General features: G+C 47.0%; 1 protein-coding gene across 1 annotated transcript in view; it reads left to right on the forward strand.

Annotated features, from left to right (window-relative positions):
- Positions 1 to 26739, forward strand: part of TM2D1 (TM2 domain containing 1) — a 542128-nt gene that overhangs the window by 388668 nt on the left and 126721 nt on the right. The gene's annotated exons all lie outside the window — the stretch shown is intronic.

A 26739-nucleotide genomic window follows, 5' to 3' on the forward strand; every position in this document is an offset into this window, starting at 1 on the left:
TTCCGGCTCAGGAAAGATCAACATATCAACAATTGGTCGCTGCGATTGGTGAACGTTTGGTTGTCCTCCCAATCGGGACTATGAACGATATGCATTTAATCAGTGCACCCAGAATCCACATGAAACAATTGACCATTATTACGATTAAAGAGAAGGGCAGTATATTGTGAATTTGCAAGCTTTAGCGATGATGAGGCTGAGAATCATTGAAGGGTCTACGTCATTACAACTTTGAAGACATCTTCTAAGAGTGCCTCTCTCATTAAAGGAAGTCCTGGAGTTGGCATAAGTGTATGAAAGAACTAAAAAGCAGGTAGCCAAGATGGAAAACAGAAGTGAGTTAAATACCATTAACGTTATCAGAGATAACGGGCAGAGGCAATCTCAATGTTCAAACCTGTTCACCCGACAAAGTGCATGGTATGGCACAGCCAGGAGTCAGCTGGAGAAGAAGTGCTATAGATGTGGATTGGATTTTCCACACAGAGGTAGATGTCCAGCTTTTGGTCGGATATGCGTGAGATGTGGGCAAAGGAATCCTTTCTGGATCATGTGCAAAGAAGAGACCCCAGTACCGGCAACATGGAGATCTAGCACACAATTACTACGAAGGAGGAGGCGTGGCATGGTGAGATTTCCTGATAAGGAGAGCTTACAACCTAGTGCGAATGGATATGTAAAAATGTCAGTCCCAGCTGAGATGTGCCAGAGCAGTAACCTCAAACCAAAGGAAAGATCTGGACATGAAGCATTTTGTTAATGGGGGGGGGGGGGGGCATGGACATGGTCATGGAAGAAAGAAATTGCAGGCCAATGTGGATTGGATGAATCGCAAGAGGAGAATGGAAGAAGATCAGATGTCAGTGAATGAAAGTGAATTAATACTGAGTAGGCAAAACCAACAAAGGAAGGTGGGATCCAGTCGTGACCCAGATTCTGTAACAGTCATGGCGGTCAAAAGGCCCATAGCAACTTTTGTGAGAGAGAATGGTGTAACGGGGAAGATAGAAGATGCTTCACTCTTTCATGCAATGTTCCAGGAGGAGTTGGAAGAAGAAACAGGGTGAAATGGGGAACCTGTTAGGCTTATGTCACAGGATGTCTCAAATAGAGAACTGTATGGGGAAAGGAGGAGTGAAGAACCTGTTAGTCTCCTGTCCCTTAAAGAGACTGGACATTCGACACCTTATTTGACCGGCAGTGGGCGCCCTCAAAGGACTCTACGTAAGCCTGTACGTCTCATTGAACAAATATAGAGGTGACCCTGTCGGACTGACGGTGAGAGTGAACTTCTATGTTAAGCAAGGGGGAGGTGTTGTAGCGGAATAGAATGTGGAATGTTTGGCGGGAATGGAATGGAAAGGAGTCAGTTATGATATGGGAATAAAGGAGTTCAGACATGCAGGCTGACTCCTGTCATTATTTGATGAAGATATAATAATTAAAGTGGTGTCCATGAGGCACACAACAGTAGGTGGGAAGGGCCATAAGGACTCGTATGGGCATGGAGGAACAAGCGGTGGACGAAAATGCCCTTGCATGGCCATGGATGGAAGCGCTGCCTTTCTGTGCACAACATTCAGGAGGGGCAAGCTCTTTATGGACTTCATTAAAAACGTGCATTTCTAAATTTGGGTCACATGAAATGTCTGTTTTTTTTAGTACAAATCAAATGACTTATATGAAATATGTGATGCGAATGTTTTTATCAGTGGTTGATTTTCTTTCTTGAGTGTTTGCATTGTATTTGTATTATTGATGTATGCTTTCATTCATGAATTTGTAAAGGTTTAATTAAATCGAATACAATTTTTAAAAAAAGCCCTCCCTCACACCCATCCTCGCATCCCATCTCTTCTATTTTCACTCTCAATGCCAATACTTACATCTTTTGGCTGTGCTTGCACCACCACCACCTAACACCACAATAAATAATAGTGTCGTAATGCTAGCTCCAGGCATTTTGTGATCAGGCGTATTGACGGCTTTTATGCTCTGTTAAGTTGAAATTATATTTGACCACTGGTTCCTGCAGACGGTGCATCTTTGTCAAATAGTGCCCCATCAGTAACTTAGTGGCGTTGAGCAAAGACCTGACAGAAAGCACCTCTTGGTAAAATGACATACCACGCAATTAAATGTGCACCAAGTCCTTTATTTTCCTTTTCCGCTCACGAAATGTGGAAATGAATGCTCCTGCAGACGTGAGGAGGGGTTTGTAATTATGGAATGTATGCATATATTGTAATAGATCTAAATGCTGTGCTGTCCAGGAGAAGCTGGGGGGCTGTGTTGCATTACTTCATCAGATTGCTGACTGGGGGAGGGGGCGTTTGCACAGCTGTGATGTGTGTTAACGGCAACATTAATGTAATGCTGTCAAAAGCGGTGTCCCTTTTGATGTCTGCTTAGGTCTTCACGCAGTGACATCTGCTGTCCATGGATTTGATCTTTCTTTTCTTTTGTAGGTAGGAGCTAGGTCATAGAATTAAAGTTCTGAACCTTGTACAATGTTTCAGTGTTTTAACATGAGTGCTCTTTCCATGGACAATGTTTTCATTGAGGTATTTCAATATGCTTTTCTTTTTGCATCACTTGGTTTGCAGTGCCCTGTACATTATAAGTAGATACTTGGATTTCGGATTGATCAAAGTGATTTAATGATAGACCGAACAGTTTCTAAGTGCTATTTTTCTGCCCCTCACAAAGGCGTAATTAGTCACGGTCTTATTGAAGTTAAACACTGACGTACATATGTGGTACGTTTTAGCACATTAGTTTTTCGTGTCTGGGTGGGTGGTTGCACTGGTGGTTCGGTGGATGAAGGGGCAGGGCGGGTTAGGAGAGTATGGAAAGCAAAAAGCTTTCAACTATTTTATGAATTACAGATATGTTTCTAGCATATCTTGTTCTAAAGTCGTCCATGATTTCATCCATACTAAAAACAAAAAAGCATACACACGCACTCCCCCTCCTCCCCCTTTCTGTAACATTAATCATTTAGTTTACAGGAAGTTGGTGAAACTAAAATCTTGCAGCGTGACATCTGCCACATTGACCATTTACAGCCTCTTTTTTTATGGTGTTCATATGGCGCCAGTGAGTAAGCCCTGTTAGAAAGGACTGTTCCGTGGCTGTCTCCTCGCTTAAAAATTGGACTTACTACGGTTGTTTGGTGGAAAACAAAGTATTTTTTTCTAATTGTGAGAGCCCCCGCCCACACTACCCACAATCTATAACAACTGCAGCGCCCGCGCCTTTATGCACGCGCCTGTGAGTAAGCCCTGTTAGAAAGGGTTGTTCCGTGGCTGTTCAGTGCTGGGCAGGGCAGGTAGGCTCTTGCTCTATTAATCCTACCCACATTTGATTGGTATTTTTACTTGCAACTGCCTTCTAATTGTATTTTCTTTTAAACTGTGTTTATTTTTAAAACAGAGCAGAGCGGTTACAGGTCAAATAACGTAATACAGCATACAGCTTACTGTATATCCCTGTCCCCTCCCCAATCCCTACCCCGCCATAAGGTGCTCTCAATAAGTAGAGGGACTCAAGAGCCCAAAGTTCCCATCCCTGCGTTGACATCTTCTTCTGTCCGAGAGGCTTACGTTCCTTCCAGTAACCTTTGGTGTTACAGGGTTTGTAGGTTAAGGCCAGGAACTTCCTGTCATAGTCAGAAATGGAGCCCAGACATCTTGAAAGCGATGCAAAAGTCCAGTTCTGGCTGCAGTATTTTTTTCTGCAATCAGAATGTCACACATTTTTTCCCACCACAGCATCATAAGAGGTACTTCAGGTGATTTCCATGTGCGAGCAACCACAATTTGCGCTGCCAATAGGCATTGGGTCAGCAGTTTGGCTTTTCTTCCCCATTTGGGGTAGCTCCCTGGGACCGGAGAGGCCAGGAGGATGGGTTCGCGTTCGAATGGGATCACCACCTGAGTAATGTCTTCCATAGTGGTTAAGCAGTGAGTCCAAAAAAGTTGAGTCTTCGGGCATGACCACCACATGTGAAAAAAGTATCCCGGTTGACCAGAGTCTCCAGCAAGCGGGACTCAGGGCCTGGTTCATACGGTGGAGCCGCAGGGGAGGGTAATACCAACACAGCAAGAGTTTGTACGCGCATTCCCTATTTGTAATGCAGGCGGACAATGAGTGGATTTGTGTCCATATGTCGACCCAGTTTTGGTCCGTCAGTGGGTGCCCCAGGTCCGTTTCCCATTGCGCGCGTCTTGGAGTTAAGAAAGTCACCTAGAAAGTGCCAGAGGTTCTTGCAGGGTCATTTCGAGGGGGGTGGCAGTGCGCGCTGCTGCTTGAAGGGTTTGAGGTTGGGGCACACCAGTGGCGAAGCTAAATGTAAGCAAATCTGTCTGATTTCTCAAGCTGAAAGGTTTCCTTGCATTGTTCAAATGTTCGGGGGCGACCTTCCACAAAAAGTTGGCCCAATGATTCCAGTCCTTCAGCGATCCAGTTTCTGAAGTTGTGAGGATTCATTCTGGGGGGGAAAGATGGCTTCTTGAAGACCAGAGATAAGGGGCCCAAGCCCCTCGGTATCCCTTTGCGTCGTAGCACTCAGTCCCAGGCGCTCAGAGTGTGTTTTGTTGATAATAGCAGGTCGTTCCAGCTCTGCCGTAGCAGGGGTGGGATATGCGGGAGAAAGCGCATGGGAAGGGGTAGCCGGGATTGTTCTATCTCCACCCATCTAGGGCATCCAGAAGTCATCAGCCAAGCATGAGAATGGGCTAGCTGAGCTGCGATTTGGTAGCTCTGTAGGTCCGGGACTCCCAGTCCACCCAGCCGAGCTTTGCCCAACATTGCCCTGATGGGGATTCTAGCTTTCTTGCCTCTCCAGATGAATTGGAGCAGTTTCTTCTGAAGCCCCTGAAGGGCAGCCGGCGGGATTGTTACAGGTAGGGCGGAACAATCCTATAAGAATCTAGGGAGGAGATTCATCTTACTGGCTGTGATACGCCCCATCAAATCTCCTCTGACGCCCACCTCTTCAAGTCTTTTTCCAAATCGCGGAAGAGCGGGGGAAAATTTGCCTGGTATACTGTCTTAGGGTCTGCAGGGATTTGGACTCCCAGATAGGGAATCATTTTCTCCTTCCATTGAACGGGACATAGTGGAACCAGGGCATTGCGGTCACCTGGGGACAGGCCGACTCCCAGGGCTACTGATTTTTTAAAATTGATAGAGAATCCTGTGACCTTCCCATAGCTATCTATTTCTGCAAGGGCATGCTGCAAGGATGAGGTGGCTTCTGAGAAAGAGAGCAGGACATCGTCTACGTTGAGGGCTATTTTATGCTGGGCGGGACCAATCTGGGGGCTTTTGATATTTACGTTGGCTCTAATTCTCTGGACAAAGGGTTCCATAACAAAAGCAAAAAGCAGTGGGGACAGCGGACACCCCTGCCTGGTCCCGCAGGTTAGAGAGATCAGATTAGGGAGAGCGCCATTGACCCTAAGAAGAGTTTTCCGGGCTTGATAGTTGGCCAGGACCATGTTCTGGAACGCAGGCCCAAAGCGGAAGGCTTCCAGGGTTTGACGCATGAAAGTCCAGTCCACCCTGTCAAACGCCTGTCAGGGCCATCAGCACCAGTTGTTGGGGGTTACGCACAGTGAGGTCGACCAGATCCAGGGCTCTGCGAATATTGTCCCTAGTGGATCTATTTCTGATAAAGCCGAAATGGTCTGGATGTATTCTATCAGGTAGAATGGGAGACGGGCGGTTGGCCAGAATTTTAGAATAGGTGTTGGCGTCTATATTTAGCAGGGCGATGGGTCTGTAGGGGTCCGGGTCTATGAGGTGTTTCTCCAGTTTGGGTAGCAGGATTGTGATGGATTCCAACATCGAAGGGGTGAAGGTGCCGATTCTCTGAAGGAGTTAAAGAGGGCTACCATCGGAGCAATTAGCTGTGGTCTAAACATTTCATAGAACCTGGCTGAGAACCCATCAGGGCCAGGCTATCGGGATTTGAAAGATTTAATAGCTGCCTCTATTTCCTCGCCCATGATTGGAGCGTCCAGGTCTTCACGAGCTGTGTCTTTCAGGTGAGGTAGAGCCGCCTTCTGCAGATATTTCCTTTCTTCACTTTGGTCTCTGGGGGGTGCGGTCATCACCTGAGCCTGATGAGCCGCCACCAGTTCTGTTTCTCCTGTTCTGGATATTGCACAATTCCTTGGTGGTCCAGCAGACCGATGATTGTGGTGTTCCGCCTCTCTTTGGCTAGTTTACTCACTAGTTTATTTGCTTTATTATTTTTGGCGTAATAGAACTGTTTAGTTTTGGCCAGGAGATGAGCTGTATGTTCAGCGTAGTGAGCCTCAATTTTATTGCGGGCAACTCGGAGTGCCTGCTGCGTCTTCGGGGACCAGCCTTTCAGTTTATGTGTTCTTTTAGCGTCCTGGAGTTCTTCTTCAAGGGATAGGCGGGTTTGTCGCCTGGATTTGTGGTATGCCCCGCCCTGTGCAATTAATTCCCCCTAACCACCGCCTTCATGGCATCCCAGGTATTCGCCAGGGAGGTGTCTTCGTTCAGGTTTTCTTTGAAGAAGTTTCAAATAGTAGTGGTGACTGAGAGTCTCAGGTGCATGTCATTGAGCATCGGGTCGAATAAGGCCCTTCTAATTGTATTTATTCCATTATAGCATTTATTTAAAATTAACTGTCGAATTAACAATTCGTATGCGGGAAGCCGCCAGCATCAAATTGTACACGTTAAAAACTAGTATGCCGCCTAAGCTCGAAATACTAAAGCTCATAGAACGTTTGAAATGTACTCTGTGCAAGCAAACGGCTTTTGCATTCCCTAAAAGATATAATCCTTAAATCAAAGGATAAGGCGTACTCCACGTCTGCTGACATACGCTGATTTTATTCCACTGATCCTACTAAAACGATATGATCATTGAAATTGTCAATGTAGAATCTACTCAAGTTACTGCAGGGGCGGTAAAGATGCCTGGTGAGTCTCTGTCGATGTGAGTGATCGAACTATGTCAAGCTTGACTGTCGTATCAAATAAAGGTAACTCTTTGACTCTGACAGCGGAAACTGAACCATATGGCGCTCCCTCTTACGACCCATCCTATATGCTTAAGGACGTTCAACCTTCCATATCGGAATTTCAACCGTTCGCTTCTACTAATCCATCGAACGGTAATATGCTTGTTTGAAGCTGTCGGCAGCAGAATTTTTTTACTTTTACAAATTTATCGGCAGTAGAATGAACTCATTTCAAATCACAGCACAATTTACCGAACATTTCTCGGTTAATTACTGAAATTGGTGAATGTCCTACGGCTCAGTCGATACAACAGTATGATTTGACCCATAATGAGACTAGCGAGAATGTGCGCCACTTACCTCCGCCTATTCTCCTCTCGCAATCTCCAATTATGTTTGCCACTGCAACCTCAAGTTCTTCACCTCTCTCGATTTGCATTTTCTGATCGTACTCCCGTAAAACAGACATCAACAGGTTTCAATTGAATACTTCCACAAGTAACCCTTTGCTTTACACAACACTGTCAGTTTGGAAAACAAAAACCCCTAACCATCGTCTTGCCCCCCCGGGCAAGCATGCTCCGGTCTCAGACAATCTTTGACAATCCCCTAGAGGGGGTTGTGTGGATCCCTACACCCCCCTAGCTCTCGTATCTCGGGCCCTATGTGCACTGTTACTCCTAACTTACTTCTGTAAACACAAATCACAAGACACAAAGAAAACACATGAATCGATTCAATTATAACAATGGAATACATTTATTTATGCTAACACCAAAGCATAATTCAAACAATGCTAAGACTCTAGCCAATTTCGAATTTGCACCTTTTATGCTTCTGGTGCAAATCTACCATGCAATAACTATAAGCCTTTCAGGTTCCTAATGCAAGCCTGAGTGGAAAGCCTATGTTTCTAATGCAGTTTAATGCAAGAGTCCAGCAATCCTCTCCTCTATGCAGAATCAAACCTCTCCAATCCAATCCATACCATGCTTCACACTCACCCTATTAAAACAATCCCTGTCTGATATCCTCTTTCCCAAACTCAAAACTGTTTGTGTGAGTGTCTGACCAACAACTAGATGGTGTCACATTCTAATCATGGGCGTAATTCTGGGGGGGTGGACAGGGATGCCCGACCCCCAACCTCCGTGGCACACCATTCTGTCTCCATGCATTTTGGCTCAGGCACCTCCCCTTCAGATGTCATGTCCTTCTCAAACCCATCAGCAAAGTTACCCCATTAAATGTAATCAATCAGTTTGTCTAGCCATGCACCATACTTCCCATTTGCTTGTGCATCTCTCTCCTCTCCAGCTCTGTATTTGTCAATCCAGGTCTCTCCTCTTCCCGCTACTCTCTGCAGTCAGTCAGTCAGCAGTGGCAGGCCCCTTAGGATCTGGTCAGACGACTGCTTCTGCCAAGGTCTGACGAGCTCTCTGCCCCAAAGCCATCGGATTCTGCTGCACCAAGACAGCTCTCCCTCATTCTCAGGATTCCATTCAAAACTCCATCAGCAACTAGCTTGGACGAACTCCCATCAGTTTCTAACTCCATCCTCCAACAGACTCTCAGCAACCAGCAAGGACTAGGGGCAACTCCTTCACAGCAACTCCCTCGAACTAGCCACTCTCCTTTCTCTCCAGCTCTGGTTATAGTTTCCAATGACACACTTATTTATTTCTATGGTTACTTACATTCCCTACTAAGAATGTCTATTCCCTTTGTGTCAGCATTAACAATGCCTGCCAGTCTGTTTGCGTGTACTTTCACTGCATGTTCTGTGTCAAAAAGAGTGTCAGTGACATTGGACATCACATCTCTTTCATGGCCATCTGTCTGCGGTCCCTGTAAAACACCATCTAATTCCATAAATTTCCCCATTCACTTCACTGTTGGCATCAAGAAATGCTCTCTCTGTCCCCGTGTTCAAAGCATCTCATTGTGTGAAAAGGCTTCTCTCCTCTCTACCCTCTCCATGTCGCGCTCCCTCCCACCTTTGTCTTCGCGCCACACCAGCTCAAACTGATTAGCCAGGCCGTCTCCACTCGGGCAAGGGTTCGTATTATCTGTGTCTCTCTGCCAATGTTTACGAATACTTGTACACTATTAATTCAAAACCATCTTCGCACACTGCGGCACAAACAACTTCTCTGTCTCCATCAGAAATGGCTCATAGGCCTTGTGCTAAATGCTTCCTAGCGTTTACGCTATTCTCCTCGCAATGCAAGCGCTAACTATATACAAACTCATTCAAAGTACACACTCAACATGCATACATGTGTGTCAAACATATCTCTAAATGTGTCTCTACAAAGCATACATGTGTCATCATACTAAATGGACCTTCATGGCATTTTCAAATATGACTGTCATTTCCAGGCCTCATTCATTCTCAATCCTGCAAACAATACGTTTCTCTCAGCTTAAGCAGTATAATGCAAAATACATAACATCTTCTCTACATGTCATGCTGCAAATATACCGTGTCTCTAAAGCACTACATACGACAGTGCAAGTGTCATGCTATTGCAAACTCTAGTGTCTAGCATGTTTCTCTCCTAATGGCAAGCACTATATTCTAATGCAAACATATCATTCTAAAAGCAAACCCTTCATACAACAGGGCCTATTTCTCTCTTCAAATGCATAACACGTCAATCTATAAGCAAATTGCAAATGAATACAAAGGTGGCAGTCTAATATGTGGATGATATAATAATGCTACTTCAGCAATGTACTAATCAGAACTGGATGCAATAATGAATAGCTAAACATAATGCAATCATGCCTAAAGGGATAATACTGGGTAACAATAAGTAATGATTCTCTATCAATGGGTAATAATGGGTAGTGGTTCTGTAACAAAGAGTACTTATTCTCTTTTATGATTCTCTATTGATTCTAATGATGAGTCTAACAATAACAATTCCAGGCTCCTCATTTTATCAGATTCCACATAACGTCCATGAATCTAGCATTGACCACAATGGCCCCAAACTCTGATTCCATTGATCAAAGACCGGTCATACAATCGACTTTTAGACCAAATCTTAATACAACAAAAAGAAACAAATCGAATGCTATTAAACCTAAAGTCTTTACATATTACTACCCCATATTTGAAACCTACGAAAATTATTCCAGACAATGCTAATAAAATGTATGTGAATGTGGCGACTCAGACGACTGCTCACTCGCAAATGATGTCTGAAGTTCAAGGCAAGTCTGTTTCAATTACCTGTGAATGATTCTGTATTAATAATTGATACTGTAAGGGCTGCGGTGGGGAATCCTAAATCGACCGACACAAAGTTCATCTAATTTGAAATCAACAGTTGATTTTGATATATTTTCAAAAGCCGCAACAGCTCCTTCGACCAAGTTGAAGCCTCCCTCTCAATTGAAAAAAACAAAAAACATCAAAACGGTTCATGCCTCTACTAGCTCTGGGTCTAAACAATTTTTTAAAAATCTCACTAGACCCAATAAACAGAAACTAAACGCAAGTGAGGCAATCACCAATAAATATAAGCAACTTTCAAAAAATAATTCTAAGATGAAAGAACCATTAAAATCCCTTTCAAGGGAACCATCGTCGTATGAGCTTTTGGATCACTTAATAGGTGCTCTTGACTCTCAAAATAAAAACGTGCCTAAATTGAAGAACACAAACGGTAGCCGAGAACAAAATTGTGCTGAAGCAGCAAGAACATTGATTGCACAAAGAAATTGTGAATACCTTTTGAGTTAAGATTAAAAGCTATGGAGAAAGCAATTCAGTGGTGCCTTTCAACAGATCTTCAAGCTTGTCGTCAAGTTCAATTAGTTTCCCCTAAAGAGTCGTCCAAAACTCAACAACGACAGCTGGAACTAGGAGCTCAAGCTAATGATAACACTTCCATCAAATTGGCCCAACGCTTAAATTCTTATAACAAAATGCACTTTCACACTATGATCATACAATGTCGATCTGACAATGCCCTAGGGAAATTATTCTCCTGGATAATTTTGAGAGACTTAACATCATGGATTAATCGAAGCAAGCTTTTTTATTCCCACCAGACGGGCTTTACCCCTGGTATTGGAACTTCGGTTAATCTGTCACAGCAATACAACAACAAATCAACAAATCAAAGCAGCCAATATTTATGGCTTTTGTTGATTTTAAGTCGGCGTTTGACTCTTTTAGTAGGATTCTTTTATTTCATAAATTGGCTGTCCTGATAATTTGTTGAATTTAATCAAACAGCTACACACACAAACATCTTTATGTGTACGACTGTCATCTGATGGCAAGCTCTCCACAACAATACAAAACGAACATGGTTTGAAACAAGGGTGTGTGCTTGCGTCTGTCATATTCAACTTTTTCAACTTTGATATAGGCAAATCGTTCTCTTCCATAATTTCAGATCCTCCATGCCTGGGGCAAAATCCAGTGCCTTGGTTATTTTATGCGGATGATTTGCTTTTATTATCAAAAACTCCTATTGGCCTACAAAGGCTACTAAAGGGACTGGAAAATTATGAAAATGATCTAGAGATCAATATTGCAAAAACAAAGATCTTAATAAACACAACAGCTAAACGAGCTTGTTTGAGTAAATATAAATGGAGCTTGCATGGGAATCAACTTGACGTAGTTAAGCAATGTATCTAGGGATTAATGTAAGTAATCAGTATACTGACCTTTCTTACACGCATGATCTTCAGGCAGAAATGCGGACAGCTATATCACAGACCTTGCTACTTAAACATACGATTTGTAAATGTTCATATTCATCTCTAATAACTTTCTATTCTCCAGCATGGGGTCTGGCATGGATTCACATGCTCATGAATATTCCCAGTTGTCAGGCTGGGAATCCTCGGTACAGAAAAAAATCAGTATCAGTTTCGTTTCTGATCTCTTTCCTAGTAGTAACCAATCACTGATCTCTGGGTCATACTGCCCCCAGCCAATGACTGCTCTCTCCCTAAGCCCCGCCTCCGGCAGCCATCCTCAGATTTTTACCGCACGGTCAAGTGTTGGGAGTCCTCGTGCTGTAGCTCTCGAACTTTTGCTGCGTGTTTGTGCTTTTTCAAAGAGAATTTCTCATTTTTTGGTTAAATTGAGCCTCAAGCTCCACCGTCTTTACATCCGATCAACGGGGACCCGTTTCGGAAGTTTCTACGCCCCTCAAGGGTGAAGATTTCGTCGAACGACGCTTTTGGAGGATTCCAGAAGTTTCTGAGGCCTACCCCGGACATGGCCCAGGAGAAAGGGAGCTCGACGCCCGGGAAGCTCTTGAGGGCCTGCCCTGGATGCTAGCTGCAGAACGTGTTCAAGGAAGACTAGCATTCCTTATGCCTCTACTGTCTTCACGAGGACAAAACGCACGTGGAGGAGGACTGTGCGTTTTGCGGGACCATGTTGGAGCGGACCATGAGGGACCGCCATCTTCGTCTCTGGCTGGAGGGAAAGAGCCCATCAGGTGAGAAGAAAAAGAAGAAATCCAAGCAGTCTTCGAAGTCCTGTGAGGGCGCCCCAGCGACGGGGGCCTAACAGAAGGCTAAGCACCGCGAGTCCGCGGGCACCGGGAGCGCCGAATGGTCGGGCTCCTCGGCTGCCAGGCAGGGTGCATCCTCCCCAGCGCCATCGACCACGAGCCAATGCTCTGGCTCGGGTAAGAGGAAATCCAAGAACCCGGCCAAGCTTCTGGAGAGGCCCCGGTGGATCTCGAAGATTTCGGCTGAGCGGGAGCGAGGCAGGGAGCCCTCGCCCAAGGTGAAGGCCACAAGCACGCAGTCGGTGACTAAGGCCTTGATTCACCCAGTCAAGGCCTCTATCGAGGAGGTCGCGGCAACCCTGGCACAGCCTGCGGAGGTTACACCTGTGGTAGCGGCCTCGGGGCCCAGAGTCTCCCTGCCACCTCGGAGGGAGGCCTCTTTCAAGCCCATCGAAAGAACCCCCACGAAGCCCCCGGCGGAGAAAGAGGGGGGGGCCAGTGGCCGTCGTGGATTCAGACACAACCTCTGAGGAGGAACTTGTTGAAGCCCCTGAGAGCCATGACGTGGGCATGGAGGAGGACCAGCCTGTCGAGAGGCATCCCATCGAGGGGGACGACGGAGGCGACGGCGGGACCCCAGACCAACCGTCGCAGCCAGTGCCGCAGGACAACTCAGCGCCCATTTTGATGGCAATTCAATCCTTATGCTCTGAAATAAGGACTAGATTGCCTTTACCCCTGACGGAGGAGCCAGGGGCAGGGCCGTCGGGAAGTCCACCACCCAAGAAGAGAAGAACACATCCTCCTGCACCCTTCCAGCCCTCGAGGCCTGCTCAACCCTCCTCCCCGTCCACGGTCCGCGGGGATGACGCAGGCACGGACACGGCCACGACAGGCACGGACGACGAGGGCGGCGACGGCAGGGTGGACCTCCCGGCTTCCCCATCGGCTTCCCCACCCGATGAGATTGGATCCTTCCATGCGATGATCTCCAGGGCATCCAAGCTTTTCCAGCTCTGCCCCGAAGAAAAGAAGGGGTTCCTCTATCAACGTCGAGAGACCAAGAGGAAGAAGGTCCTTGCGGTACCTCTACTGGATGACATCTGGGACGAGGGGCTCTCCCTCCTCAAGAACCCGTCCTTCTGGACTTATCGGCGTCCCCACCAGTCAAACTGCCCGTGAATGCGGATCTTCTCTCCAGAGAAGGAGGTGCCATTCTTCATCACGACCCGAAGTCGCTGAACTTGCAGGCCTGGCTCCTGCAGCACTAGAGTTTGGGGGATACGATATACCGGCCGACTGCAGAGAGGTTCTTGCAAAGGCCAGGGCGTCCTCAACTCTCAAGTGTTACGGACACAAATGAAAGAGGTTCTCGGTCTGGTGCCGGGCTCAGAAGATCAACCCTCTACGGATTACGGCCCCTCAAGTACTGCCATACCTACTGTCGTTGGCCAAGGCTGGACTAGCTCACGCTTCCATCAAGATACATCTGGCTGCCATCTCCAGATACACCAGGACAACAGGACGGGTGTCCTTGTGGTCTCATCGCCTGGTGAAGGAATTTATGAATGGACTATTCCGCTCGTTCCCGCCGGTGAAAGCCCCAGCCCCGGCGTGGGAGCTCAACGTGGTGCTGACTAGGCTCATGGGGACCCCGTTCAAGCCTAAGCCTACGGCACCGTTGAAGTTCCTATCGTGGAAAACAGCTTTTCCTGTGGCCATCACCTCCGCACGGCGCGTGGGAGAGATTCAGGCCCTATCTTGCAAGCCTCCATACTTGACTTTTCACGACGCGAGTGTGGTGCTCAGGACGCATCCCTCCTTCATGCCCAAGGTGCCGTCGGCCTTCCACCTCAATGAACCCTTGGTGTTACCAGTTTTCTTCCCGTCGCCTACGTCGCCGGCCGAGAGAACTTCGCACTTGCTGGATGTAGCTAGGACGCTGAAGTTCTACGTGGACCGCACGGAGAGTTTTCGGAAGACGTCACAACTTTTTGTGAACTTTGGACCTGTGAATCAAGGGAAGACTCTCTCGAAGGCTTCCATTTCCAGATGGCTCTCCGGCTGTATCATGCACTGTGACCGGTTGGCAAACCGACCGCTGCCCGGCCGTCCGAGAGCCCATTCGACCAGAGCGATTGCTGCTACCACGGCGTTCTTGTCTGGTGTGCCCCTGCTGGATATCTGCAGGGCTGCTACGTGGAGGTCGACGCACACCTTCACGAAATTCTGCTGCGTCGATCGGGATTCCAGGGAGGAGTCCAGGGTCGGCCAAGCAGTGCTGCGCAACCTGTTCGCCGGAAGGGCCTGGTGAGGAGGTAAGAGTTGCTTAATGTTGAGTTTATGTATTGCTTAATGTTGAGCCTTTTTCCACCTCCCGTGGTTGTGCATGTGTGTACTGCTATGTAATCTTATATTCATGAGCATGTGAATCCATGCCAGACCCCATGCTGGAGAAGGAACAAGTTACTTACCTGTAACTGTTGTTCTCCAGCATGGGTCTGGCATGGATTCACATGCGAACCCTCCCGCCTACCCCTCTGCGGCTCTTCACTTGGTCATACTGCCACTTTACGTGCTACCAAATCTGAGGATGGCTGTGGGAGGCGGGGCTTAGGGAGAGGGCAGTCATTGGCTGTGGGCAGTATGACCCAGAGATCAGTGATTGGTTACTACTAGGAAAGACAGATCAGAAACGAAACTGATACTGATTTTTTTTCTGTACCGAGGATTCCCAGCCTGGTGACAGGGAATATTCATGAGCATGAGAATCCATGCCAGACCCATGCTGTTCAACTACAGTTACAGGTAAGTAACTTGTTTCTTCACAGAAAGTGACAGCAATTATCCTTTTTAATTTTTGTATGTATTTGGTTAAAAAAACCTTTAAAAAACTCTCGATAAAAACATAATAATCTTTACATTTCATAATCCATATTACAGATAAAATCAAGAACCCCGAAAGAAAAAATCCCAACAAAGCTATCCCTTTATGGATCTGACACTAAGCCCTCAAAAACGCAACAGTTTTGGTTGCGTTTAGAGGCCAAATTTTGTAGGAAAATTTAAGGCCTTCCACAATGTAGCCTGATGTTTGCGATAAGGTATGAATTGGGGTTTTCTTCATTGTATGTAATGTATTGTTGGAAGGTGATAAGTCTATACAGGAAATGAATCATGGCTCCTACTGGTGATCTTTTGATCTGTGAATTCGCCATTTTATATGCTTACATCCGATCATGTATTTCCTTGTAAGTGGTGTCTCTTTGCAACTAGTGTAATGGTTATGGCAGACATTACACCAGAATTACTCCTTTCTAACTCTAACAAGGCCAAGACCAAATTTTGGCGTATGGACTGGTTATGGACAGTTGATCAATGTAAGCAACACAAAATCTATAGAGAAATTGCAAAGATAGATAAGGTATTCAAAACACCAGAACAGTACTTATTGAAATCTCCAGCCCCATGATCTAGACAAATCTATCTCCGATTTCGCTTTGATCTTGTTAAAAATAAACAAATACTGGCCCGATGGTGCCAAATAAATAAATATGAGAATTGTTGTTGTTTGTCGTATACCAACGTGTAAGGAGACTCTGCAACACTTACTGAGTGCAACACCCTACCAATCGAGCAAATTCTACACTTTAAACCTTATTTTGAGCAATATGTTATTTTAACATCACAAAATTTGTGGGAAGGTTTATATCATTCAAAAATAACCATGGTTCAGATAGCAATAGCCACATTTATAATACAACTTGAAATTGAAGCATGGCCGAAAATAAAAAAGAAATAGAGACTGTGAATGATAGTGTAGTCACAGTTCTCCCATGCTGAGGATTGTGACCTATGAACTGTCATCTTAAATCTGAAGGTTTTTGTTTCATACCTTTGTAGGGAATCACTTAATCTGCGTAGGGCAAAATTAATTTGTTCAATTGTAGTAACTGGTTGTGCATTTTAGTTCTTGGACTCGTGACTTTTATTTGTTTTTTTTGTTTTACCTTTTGGAAATGTGGTAATTGTATATAGGAATTTGAAATTAATGGGAAAATAATTTTGCATCGTTATATTTTGTATATTATCTTGTTTTATTGCTTTTGTGAAAAGTTATGAAATGAAACACAACCCCTGTTGTACCCCCCCTAACCCTTCCGAGGATCCAACCCCCTACTTTAGTGTTTCCCTGTCTCCATACCCCTCCTAAACCTACTGAGATAAAACTCTGTAAGTAGTTCCTCTGACCAATGCAATCAGTCAGCTGAGTCCACAAGGGGTGCGGCAGAAAGACTTGTTTCTTTAATTTGAAGAGCAGTCACTGGGTTGCATACCGAACTGGTGTATGTGAGCTTCAGGGTGTCCAGCATACAATGTTACACTAGTCCAACATGGAGTTGGCTGAAGTTCCTAGCAGCAAAGTGTGGGATAGATTCCGGCTGCATATTGACCGTAGTGTCAATTTTAAAGCAGATTGCTATGTTTATCGTTCCATATGTAGACATAGCTGTTTGTGTCTTACTTTTGATTTTCATCTCCATGCCTCCTTTCACATCAGCCATTTATGTGCATGTGGTGATGGCCAATTTTAATAAAACGTACACTGGTAACAGTGCATTATCATTAGTTGCATTCACACTGTGTAACTGCTTGTAGGCCTCCTTGGTAGCCTAGATCCTCTTGCCTTCTTAAATCCGTGAGGTTTTCCTAGTTTTCTAAATTCCTTTGGTTTCTCATTTCATTGTGCACAGTGAGGCTCATAGACCTTTCAGTATTTGTGTAATATAAAAACATAAACCATCTATAAATATCTTTTTTTGGACATTTTGGCAGTCGCAATGTCAATGAGCCTGGGTGTTATTACCAAAGAAAAACAGGGTGAGGTGTTTGCAGCTTGATCCACCTAATGCTTCATAGGTATGTGAGAAACGATTCCTTCAATTTTAGCAACTTTGTCCAGTTAGTCCTTCTCAGCACCAATGTGCTGGCAACTTTCTGAAAAAGTTTCTTGTTCCTCTAGAATGTTGTGTAGAGTTTTAATCAGATTATCCCTAAACAATGAACAAGAGCAGTTTTTCTGTTTCTTTTGAGAAGAACACAGATTTAAATCTTGTACGACCTGTCTGAATTAAGAATGCATTTCAGGGTATCTGTTTTCTCCTGCTGGATAGTTACCTGGCCCATATAGTTTTCTTTCTGGATTTTGTGTTCGGTACTTCCATCAGTGCAGCCAATGGTGAGTTGCTTGAAAAGCATAATTCATATGATATTCTTTTCTTTATTCCTAAAATCCCACATGGTTTACACAGTCCCTTTCTGATCCCCAGGGGTAGTGAAGTTCAAACGTCCTACTACAAAATGGATTTTTGTCATCCACTCTATCCCTATTTCTGGTTTTATTTATATACACATTTTCAGTTTTCGGAACAGTTATGGCAGTTATTCTACGTTGCATTATCTTTGACAGACTTAAACATATTTGAAGGAGCTCGTAGATCCACATTTGAAATACTACTATTCATGCTCTACCTTTAAATTTGAGGAGTGTAAAAGTCTTGAACCTCTTTGTCTTGGCTCTATCATATCTTTGCTCCATATGTTGCACAATCACGTGTGCTCACACGATTAGAAGAGCTAATGTTATGTTTGGAGGTATAATGTTGCACATTTTGTTTTCCTAATTTTTGGAATCCTTGCTCCATTTATTAGCAGTGCTGAACTACAAATCAGTAGGGGAAACACTTTCAAATGCTTATTATGAACTATATGCTCAAATACTTCTCTCCTATAACACACAAGGTATTGTAACAAAGTTACATGTTACACAATTTTATTTGCAATTAGAGGGGCAATGGGGATTCTGCCTGCGTGTTTTGCAATGCGCTACCTGGAGGGACTAAATGGGGGATTCCCCAGGGCCCCACCTGTTGCCTCAATCCCTTCAATAACATGATCCTAAAAGTAGATCTTATTCAAAGCCCCCGGAAGGGACGTTAACCAAGACAACCTTTTTCTCTTTGGCCGGTAACTTTTCCAGTCATCTTGAATTTTCATACACATATCGATTGTCGGAGATCTGAGCTAGCTGCTGCATCTGGTGCTGGAGTCTGTGAATACCCCCTGTTGAGCGCAGCCACTATTTTCACGCTGACACATGGAGGAAAAACATATCTACTGACCAGGCTCTAGCACTTTTGCTGACCAGCATATTTAATTTGCAACGACTCGACTTTGTGCTGCGGAGCAAGCATGCCACTTCTGACGCTAACATGGTGGATGGGCTGCTTAAGGTTTTGGCCACTGCCATACCAGCAACATGTAAGCTGAATCATCAAAAGAACAGGGAAGCAATAAGTGAATACAGTAGATAAATATTAGAATAATGAAGACAATTGTAGAAAAAAGTCTAAAAGGGGAATGACCAGTCACATTCTGAAAGCGGAGTAAGGGCAGGGAATAACCAAACAGAACATTTATTAGATACTAAAACTAATTAAGGCCTGTGAACGAGTTTGAGGTTCTGTAGTAGTGATGACACGCTCGGATGAAGAGCAGACATCGGACCAGAGAGCGGATAGGAGTACATGCTGTAGCACAGAAGTGAGGAAGAGGAGATGCTGACTCAGGTGTTACTTCTAGGAAAGCCCAGACTAAATCATTTTGCAATTTAGATTAGAGGTGGGGGAGCCAAAGAATTCATGGGTAGAACTGAGCCATGAAGCCTAGATTCACTCCAAGAGCCAAATGCGAGCCAAGCCTTGCCGTCTGGCTTCCCACCCTCGAAGCACAATACATAGCTGCAATCCTTACTTCTTAACCCCTAAAACAAAACCAAATACCTGACATCCACCTCAATTCCCCTCACAACACAAACCTGTACCGGAATTCCTGACTCCCTGCCCTATTACAGCAAACCCCATTCTGGTATCCCTATTTTTGATGTTATAAGTGTCTTAAAGCCTTGCTCTCAATAGACGCCATTTTGTCAACATAATTGTGAATTCTACGTGCAAATGAACATCATCCACAACAGAGGATTAATCTTTTGTAAGATCTTTATACAACAAGGTAACTATGAAATTGCACAGTAAGAATATCTGATCACTGCATTGTTAATACAATGTGCTCCTTATATCGCCAATGGGCCTTAAAGAATCGGCATAGTGAGATGTTCACATTTATTAAAGAAATGTCTGTGTAAAAGCTTTAAAACTATGGGGAAAACTTTTTGGTATAATTTAAGAAAGGCAATTGAGCATAAAAATTCAATTTAGTCACTTTGTATTAATTTTGTATTTAGGGTACAGATCTTCTAATATATTGAGGAAACATTACATATGAATAATAATGTTGAAAAGGTAAAGTCAGTCAACTATGATCATGTAATTTCGCATGATTTTGGAGACCAATACTGATACAATTCATTATCACATGTTTATTTGAGCCTTACATATTCTCTCATCCTGAAGAGCCACACTCAAGTGGTGAAACATGTGTTGAGGTTAATTGCGGTAAAGATACACATTTGAGCATAACAGTCCAGTTTAAAATACATTAATCAAGTATATGAATTAAAGTAACTTAAGTAATCCTTGCTTTGTTTGATTCCATATTATATCTACTATGTACAATATTAATGAGCAGAGTCAATTAAAGTAATACCATCGATATAAACCAGGAGGATATGTATCAAAACATTGTAATCTATTAAAAAGATGAGGACAGTCATTAAAGAGAAATTAAAGCAAGACAGGAAGGAAAAGCAGATCAATTCATGAAGAAGGATATCAGTCAACTAACTTGAACAACATCTTTAAAGACTGAGAAATAATCTTTAAAGACAAGAGAAATAATATGTTTTTTTCTACAATTACAAACATGTTTTCTCTCATCTTTCCTTATTTTTCTTCTTTTTTCTTGTCTTTTAGGCACAGTGTTTTCCTATTTCTTAATGAAAATGTGTTTGGTTACGTTTTTAACATTTTTCTAATCAATTCTGAATTCTTTGGGTTTGTGTTGGATTCCCTTAGACCTCTTGAGTTGCACCCCACTAGCCTTGACCAAGGTTATAAAGATTGAATCTGAAAACGTGAGCCTGGATTACCATGTGTGTTGAACCCTAGTCCAGTACCTTGTGAGAATCTGTTTATCTAGTGATAGTGCTTCAAAGTTGATCTATTGAGGAGTTCGACCCTCAGGATATGGTGGAAAGGATTTCAAAATTCTGCATCTTGAACAATCGAATATTGGTTCACTATTTCCACCCTTTATACTTAATTGAAATTGGAATAGGAAGCTACTTAACACGCTGCATTTCATTGCTCAAACTCTGTGTTCTATGTTAGAAGCACTCTTATATCGGGAGTTGCTTTTTTATGATGTGTGAGGGGCTTTCAGCAATTTGTATTGATGGGTAACTCAAACTAATTAAAATGAGCAGCAAATGGTGACATTCTTAATGTTGTACCTTTTTCTCCAGCATGTGGGTCTGGCATGGATTCACATGCTCATGAATATTCCCCGTCGTCAGGCTGGGAATCCTCGGTAAATAAAAAATCAGTATCGGTTTCGTTTCTGATATGTCTTTCTTAGTAGTAACCAATCACTGATCTCAGGGTCATACTGCCCCCAGCCAATGACTGCCCTCTCCCTACGCCCCGCCTCTGGCAGCCATCCTCAGATTTTTACCGCACGCTCAAGTGTTGGGAGTCCTCGTGCTTTAGCTCTTGAGTTTTTGCTGCGTTTTCGCACTTTTTCAGGAGATTTTCTCATTTTTTCAGTTTAATCGAGCCTCAAGCTCCACCGTTTCTACTTCCGATAACGGGGACCTGTTTCGGAATTCCTCTACGCCCCTCGAGGGTGAAGTTTTCATCGAGTTTACGCTTCTTGGAGGATTCCGGAAGATCTGCGGCCTACCTCAACTGACATGGCCCGGGACAAGGGAAGCTCGACGCCCGGATCCAAGCTGTTCCGGTGCTGCCCTGGATGCGGATTACAAAACGTTTTCAAGGAGGACGAGCATTTGCGATGTCTCTACTGCCTTCATGAGGACAAGACGCACATGGAGAAGGACTGTGCGTTCTGCAAGAACCTTTCAGAACGGACCAAACAAGATCGTTGTTCCCGCCTCGCTGGAGAAGGGCACAGCAGGTGAGAAGGCGAAGAAAAAGTCTGAGCGGGCTTCTAAGTCCTGTGAGGGCGCCCTGGCGACGGGGGCCCAACAGAAGGCCAAGCACCGCGAGTCCGCGGGCACCGGGAGCGCCAAAAGGTCGGGCTCTTCGGCTGCCAGGCAGGGCGCGACTTCCCCGGCACGTTCAACCACGAGCCAGCGCTCTGGTTCGGGGGAAGAGGAAGTCCGAGAACCCGGGTAAGCTGCTGGAGCGGCCCCGGTCGATCTCGAAGGGGGAGCGAGGCGCTGACCCTCCCCCCATGGCGAAGGCCCAGGACGCACCTAAGGTGGTGAGGGCTTTGATCCAGCCGGCAAAAGCCTCTATCGAAGTGGTCGCTGCGACCCTGGCAATGCCGGCTGAGACTACGCCAGTGGAATCGGCCTCTGGGCCCAGAGTATCCCTGCCACCGCGGAGGGAATCCTCTTTCCAGCCCATCGTTAAGACCCCCGTGAAGTCCCCGGCGGAAAAAGAGGGGGTAGGGTGGTGGCCATTACAGACTCGGAATCAGCCTCTGAGGAGGAGCTGGTGGAAACCGAGAAGGGCCTCAACGAGAGGTTCATAGGCCTCAACGAGAGGTTCGAGAAGGTTCGATCCCAGGGGGTTATCCCCGCTGACGTGATCGAAGATAGCGACAATGGCGACGAAGAGGGCCCAGTGGAGCGGCCATCCCGTCCGTCGCAGCCATTATCCGAGCCCCAGGATAGCTCAGCGGCCATTTTGTTGGCGATCCAATCCTTATGTACCGAGATAAGGACAAGATTACCACGGACCCCGACGGAGGATCCAGAACCGGGCCCGTCGGGAAACCTTCCGAACAAGCGGAGGAGAGTCCACCCCTCTCCGCCCTTCATGCCCGCGAGGCCTGTGGACCCCTCATCCCCCTCGCCGGACCCTAGAGAGGATAGGGCGACGGATACAGCGACGGGGACGGACGACGACGGCGATGACACAGCGGACATCCCGTCATCACCCCCCCCCTCGGGCTTCTCCAGCCGACGAAATTGGCTCCTCTCGCGCCATGATAACCAGGGCATCCGAGCTCTTCCAGCTCTGCCCTGAAGAACAAAAAAAAGGAAGGGTTTCTTTACCAACGACGAGAGGCCAAGAGGAAGACGGTCCTCACGGTGCCTTTGCTCGACGACATCTGGGACGAGGGGTTTACTGTCCTCAAGAACCCTTCCACGACACCCATCAAGAGGGACAGGTACGAGAAAAAGTACCGAGTCCCCGATGCCGCCCCCTTGTGCCTCAGGGCCCAGCCCACGCCGGACTTTGTCGTCTCGGCAGCGGCTAAGAAGAAAGCAGCGGGTGCGGCGGCTTCAACTTCCACTTCCCCGCCAGACAGCGAGAGCAAGAAGTTGGACTCCATGGGATGACGAGTCATCTCGTCGGCGTCGGCGACGATTAAGGCGGCCAATGCCTTAGCGATCGTGGCCCGCTACGACATGGAGCTCTGGTTCAAGATAGCTTCCCTGCTAGACTTTCTACCTGACGACAAGAGGGCCGAGGCCCTACAAATTCTGCAGGAAGGCGACTTGGCGTCAGATCACGCCATAATGGTGGCAACGGACATTGCTGATACCGGATTTCGCCAATTGGGCAACAGAGTTTGCCTCAGACGACGATGATGGCTCAAGGCGACAGACTTTCGTCAGGACGTCCAGACCAGAGTGTTGGATATGCCGTTCGACGGCAACAACCTCTTCGGTAAGGCTGTGGACGAGTCTCTCCAGGCCATCAAGGCAGACTCAGAGACGGCCCGGGCCCTAGGGGTACTTCAACAATGATGCCCCTTTCGGAGCTCTGGAGGCAGACAGGGTGCCTCCAAAGGATTCAGCAGTGGCTCTTCCACTTACCACCAGGCGGCCCACTCCTCTTCCCAGGAGGCCTACAGAGGTCGCGACAAGCAAGGGGGATCCCGCCGTCGTCGCCAAGGAGGCCAAGGCAGCAAGGCCGCATCCAAGCAAGACTGACACGGCCGTGTCGTTGGGCCCTCACCGAAGCACCCCAGTGGGAGGCCGGCTGACGAAGTTCGTCAGCGTGATGGGAGTCCATCTCCACCGACTGTTGGGTGCTGGACACCCTGGCCAACGGGCACTTGCTGGAATTCCAAAAGAAGTGCCCTCGCATTCCTCCCGTGGCCAGGAAGGAGAATCACGTCCCTCAACTGCTGTTGGAGCTAAGGGCGATGCTCAAGAAAGGTGTCATCGAGCTCGTCTCCAGAAGGCTCCAGGGCTCCGGAGTGTACTCAAGGTACTTCCTCGTCAGAAAGAAGACAGGCGGTTGGCGCCCCATCCTGGACCTGCGTCGGTTAAACAAATGCACCAAGGCGCAGAAATTCAGGATGGTCACCCTCCAGCACGTGCTGGGACAGCTGGAGGAGGGCGACTTCCTATCGTCGTTGGACCTGGAGGATGCTAACTTCCACATCCCCATTCTAAAAGGCCACAGGAGGTTTCTCAGGTTCGTGGTTGAGACGCCACTACCAATTCAGAGCCCTACCCTTCGAATTAAAGTCGGTACCCAGGGTATTCACCAAGTGCCTGGCACCAGCGGCGGCGCGGCTGTGCCTGCAGGGGATCCACATCTACCCCTACCTGGATGACTGGCTAATCCGGACAAGAGAACTCGCCGTCGAACACACAGCGAGGACCGTCCGGCTTCTCACGGAACTGGGGTTCGCCATCAACTACCCCAAATCCCACCTGGTTCTGTCGCAAGTAGCACTGTTTCTGGGTAGCGAAGCTCGATACAGTGGGGCAATTGGCCTCCCCGTCAGAGGAGAGGACGAAGGCCATCCTGGGCAAGGTGCGGCGCCTGCTAGCCACGGATGTGGCCAGGGTGAGGTCCATCAAGTCCCTCCTCGGGATGATGTCCTCATGCATCTATCTGGTTCCCCTTGCAGACATCGGATGCATCCGCTACAGGAGTTCCTCGATGCCCGCTGGTTTCAGGCGACGGGCTGCTTCGAGGACAGGATCCCTCTCGACAAGGAGTTTGGTCGGGCGATCCTATGGAGAGGTACCCGTGCTCACCTCACTACAGGCACGGACTTTCAAACCCTGGCGTTTCAGGAGACGGTGACGACGGACGCCTCTCTGGAGGGCTGGTGGGCCTACACCGGAGATCTCCATGCAAGAGGCCTTTGACTCCCAGAGGAGAGGTCTCTCCACATCAACATTCTGGAGCTCCGAGGAGTGTTCTGGGCGCTCAAGTCGTTCCTTCCGTCCCTCAAGGACAAAGTGGTGAGGATCTTCACCGACAACACCACCACGATGTTCTACATACGGAAGCAGGGGGTCATACAGAACCAGATCCCCAGCCCTATCCAAGGAGGCCCAGGATCTGTGGCACTGGGCCGTCGCCCAGGGGATGTTTCTGGTTCCCTTCCACTTGGCAGGAATAAAAAACACCATCGCCGACTCACTCGGCAGGGAGCTGCGCTCGTGCCACGAGTGGGAACTACGTCAGGACCAGGTGGATCGGCTCTTCCGACGATGGGGCAAACCCCGGATCGACCTTTTCGCGACGGCGACGAACTCCAAGGACCAGAGGTTCGCCAGCAGGTACCCGCAGCCGAGGAGCATGGGCGATGCTTTCTCATTCCCCTGGGACGGCCTGTTTCTATATGCGTTCCCTCCGTTGCCGTTGCTGCTCCGCTTCATCAACCAGCTCAAGATGTCCAGGTGCAGAATGATCCTCGTCGCACCGGCGCGCCCGAGGCAGATCTGTTTCCCGGACCTTCTGGACTTGTCAACGTCCCCACCAGTCAAGCCGGCAGCGGACGCGGATTTTCTCTCCAGAGAAGGAGGCGCCATTCTCCATCACGACCCACAGTCGCTAAACTTGCAGGCCTGGCTCCTGCAGCACTAGAGTTTGGAGGGTACGATATCCCGGCTGACTGCAGAGAGGTTCTTGCAAAAGCCAAGGCGTCCTCAACTCTTAAGTGTTATGGTCATAAGTGGAAGAGGTTCTCTGTCAGGTGCCGTGCACAGAAGATTAACCCTCTGCGAATTACGGCCCCTCAAGTACTGCCGTACCTACTGTCGCTGGCCAAAGCTGGTCTGGCTCACGCCTCTATCAAAATACATCTGGCTGCCATCTCCCGATATACCAGGACTACGGGACGGGTGTCCTTGTGGTCTCATCGCCTGGTGAAGGAATTTATGAAAGGACTATTCCGATCGTTACCGCCGGTGAAGGCTCCTGCCCCGGCGTGGGAGCTTAATGTGGTGCTGACCAGGCTCATGGGGGCCCCATTCGAGCCTATGCATTCGGCACCTTTGAAGTTCCTGTCATGGAAGACAGTGTTCCTCGTGGCCATCACCTCCGCACGATGAGTGGGAGAGATCCAGGCCCTATCTTGCAAGCCTCCATACTTGACTTTTCATGACACGAGGGTGGTGCTGAGGACGCACCCCTCCTTCATGCCCAAGGTGCCGTCGGACTTCCACCTCAACGAGCCCTTGGTGTTACCAGTTTTCTTCCCGTCGCCTTCGACGCCGGCCGAGAGGACTTTGCACTCGCTGGATGTAGCTAGAGCGCTGAAGTTCTATGTGGACCGCACGAAGAGTTTTCGGAAGACGTCACAACTGTTTGTGAACTTTGGGTCTGTGAATCAAGGGACGGCTGTCTCGAAGACTTCCATTTCCAGATGGCTCTCCGGCTGCATCACGCACTGTCACCGGTTGGCAAACCGACCGCTGCCCGGCTGTCCGAGGGCCCATTCGACCAGAGCGATCGCTGCTACCACGGCGTTCTTGTCTGGTGTGCCCCAGCTGGACATCTGCAGGGCTGCTACGTGGAGGTCGACGCACACCTTCATAAGATTCTACTGCGTCGATCGGGAGTCCAGGGTCGGCCAAGCATTGCTGCGCAACCTTTTCGCCTATGGTGAGCCTGGTGAGGAGGCAAGAATGGCTTAATGGTTGAGTTTTGGATGTAATGCTTAATGTTGAGCCTTTGCCACCTCCCGTGGTTGTGCATGTGTATACTGCTATGTATTCTTTTATTCATGAACATGTGAATCCATGCCAGACCCCATGCTGGAGAAGGAACAAGTTACTT

This window comes from Ambystoma mexicanum, chromosome 1q (assembly GCF_040938575.1).
Source record: "Ambystoma mexicanum isolate Mex_15411 chromosome 1q, UKY_AmexF1_1, whole genome shotgun sequence".
Taxonomy (NCBI): Eukaryota; Metazoa; Chordata; class Amphibia; order Caudata; family Ambystomatidae; genus Ambystoma; species Ambystoma mexicanum.